Genomic DNA, 3059 nt, shown 5'->3' with positions numbered 1-3059 from the left:
TACAGGACACACTACGAACGATGGGTGACGCTGACCTAAACAATACGAAAAGGTGAACGCCAATGTGAACGAAGGATTGTGACAGACGACATGGTTCAATAAAGCCCTACGGATCGCCGAAGCTCCTAATGCAAGTAGCGTGTTGCCCCCTCCGACTGCTCGCAGATTTCAGACATTATTGTGCAACGTTAAGGGCTAAGTTATTGTTCTTTTAGGGGGTAGGAAGGTCCTTCGGCCCCCACCAGGAGCAGCTCACCACTGACTCTAATAAGGGGCGCAGTAGGGGTGGGGGTTCAGGGGGGTGTGAACCTTGGGTGGGTGGGGCAGGTAGTAGAGGGGTGTGTACTGCCGCGGAAGGTCTTGGAAGGATCGATTAAGAATCCGTTAACGTTATATAAGACGAGAAAGAAGAGAGAGAATTAAGACATTGAAAAATAAAAGATGTAATTGAAGAATAGGAAGAACAATGAGAGAGAGAAAAATAAAAAAAAATAAATATGTAATAAAAAGTAAATGAAGGAATAGAAGGAAGTTGAAAGACAGTGACGATAACTATTTTTACGGTCCAGATGATAACTATGATGATAACTATAATGCTAACTATGATGATGATAATGATAAGACAGAGAAGAGAGGACAAAAAAGATAGATAATGATAATGATAATAATAATAATAATAATAATAATAATAATAATAATAAAGGTAAATAATAGCAAAGGAAACACAGAATCAGAGAGACACATTTACGACTAACGTTTCGTCAAAAAGGACTTTATCAAGGGGAAGAGAAATATAAGGGTGGAAAGGGGTAAAAGGGTGGAGGAAGGAGATGAAACAGTAGTAGAGATTGAAGGAAATGCGGAAGAGGGAACAGAGGAAGAAGAGGAGGAAGGATTAGGGGAGGAGGAGGAGGAGGGGAACGGAAAGGAAAGGAATATGGATTAAGGGAAGAGGATGAGGTAGAAGTAGAGAGGGAGGGGAGTGGAAAGAAGGAATAAGGAAGGAGGAACGTGGAATGTCGGAGGATAAGGAGGTAGTCACAATAAGGAAGGGGGGGGGAAGATGGAGTAGATAAGGAGATATTAAGAAGGATTGATTGAGGAGGAAGATGTGGGTCAGGAAGCGGGAATGATGAAAGAGAAGGAGGAAAACGCCTTAGGGAATGACAGGGTTAAGTAAGATGTAGCGAGGGAAGAATTAAGAAAATGAAGAAAGGAATTAGGAGGAGGAGGAGGATGGATTAGGGAAGGATGCAAAAAGAGAAGAAAAAAGAGGAGGAGGAGAAGAAGAAGAAGAAGAAGAAGAAGAAGAAGAAGAAGAAGGAACAGTAATATCAAGACGAAGAGGTAGAGAAGGAGGAGGTAGGAGGGAGGAAGGGGGCCAGGGTGTTTGAGCAAGATAGGTAGCGTGGCAGGTTTCGACAGTGTTAGCCCCGATTATCGCATTAATACTGCAAATGCTATATAATTCTGATTCAGGGCCTAGTGATTTGTCTTGAGTCGGCCGGCTCCCTTCTGAGTGTTATGGTGAAGCTTAACTCAGCGTCCAGTCGACTGTATCAAGTTTATGTAAGGATTAATCCTACCCGCGTTTTCTCTCATAATACTGTACACGTTCACTGGTATACCCACTCCAAGACACAGGAAGTCCCACTTGTACGAAATCTCAATTCTTCGGGTTATCATCCGAGGTGGATATCTATGAAAGAGTTAACTATTAAAAAGTGTATGGGATAAAAATGTTTCTTTGTTTTATAAGTAGTAGGGAAGTTAGTGTGTGTGTATGTGTGTGTGTGTGTGTGTGAGTGTGTGTGTGTGTGTGTGTGTGTGTGTGTGTGTGTGTGTGTGTGTGTGTGTGTGTGTGTTTGTGTGTGTGTATGTGTGTGTGTGTATTTTTTTTTATGTATTTGTATGTTTGTATTTTGATCTGAAGGGGGGTATAATTATTATCACCCACCATCTATATCACCATCACCATCATGATTATCACCAACAACAACATCGTTACCATCATTACCATCACCTACTATTACTTGCATCATCACCATTGCCACCTTACACACCATTACCATCAGTATTGCTATCACGCCGCCGCTAACTCGACATTACAATAAAATTATCATCACTGGTATCACTATCTCACTATGATCATCACCACCAACTTTACTACCAAGATTACCACCATCACCACCGTCACTATCATACTATCACCATTATATTACACCACCACCACAACCATCACTAGTAAACCAATGCCCCATCGCCACAGCACTACCACTATACCGCACTATTATACCACACTACCACTACCTCAACCAGCACCACAATCGTTACTGCCAAACTAACACCACACACACACACACACACACCACCGCTACTACCACAGTTACTACACCACAACCAAACCATAGCAACATACAAAAACCGCCAAACCACATCTTTATACCGCTACCACCACAGTCACTATACCACCACTTAAACACATCAACATACCACCACCACTACCACAATCCACCATAATCACTACACCACCACCACCACCACCACCACCAGCAGCAGAGGGCCAGCGGGCGGGGTAAGGGCAGCCAGTTCTTCCCGGGATGGGCTACAGCTCAAGAGGGAGGAATAATTTAAAGGGCATTAAGTTGGGACACTCTCCCAGGGGGCAGGAGCTGAGCGACCACCTCCTGCAGGATCGCCGTTACTGTAACGGCACTAGCGGCTATCTCCTACAGGATCGCCACCACTGCTACGACACTCGCCACTCGCCACTTCTTGCAACATCGCCACCAACTTTTTACAAGATCGGTGCCGCTTTTATGCCTCCAGCGGTGGATCTCTTTCAGGATCACTTCTATTTTTCACTGTACCGTCACTCGCCACACCGATTACCCTCTACCGGATCGCCACCGTTACTATAGCACCGTCAATCGCCACACACACTACAGTCCACCTCCAGCAGGATCGCCCTCACCGTCACTCGCCACCGCATCAGCTCTGTAACTCAACACTCGCGTTTACACAACTCAGATTGCGTATTTGGTTAGCGTCCGTCTTTC

This window comes from Homarus americanus, unplaced genomic scaffold (assembly GCF_018991925.1).
Source record: "Homarus americanus isolate GMGI-L3 unplaced genomic scaffold, GMGI_Hamer_2.0 scaffold50608, whole genome shotgun sequence".
Lineage (NCBI taxonomy): Eukaryota > Metazoa > Arthropoda > Malacostraca > Decapoda > Nephropidae > Homarus > Homarus americanus.
The sequence above is the reverse complement of the archived record's forward strand: the minus strand, read 5'-3'. Positions refer to the sequence as shown.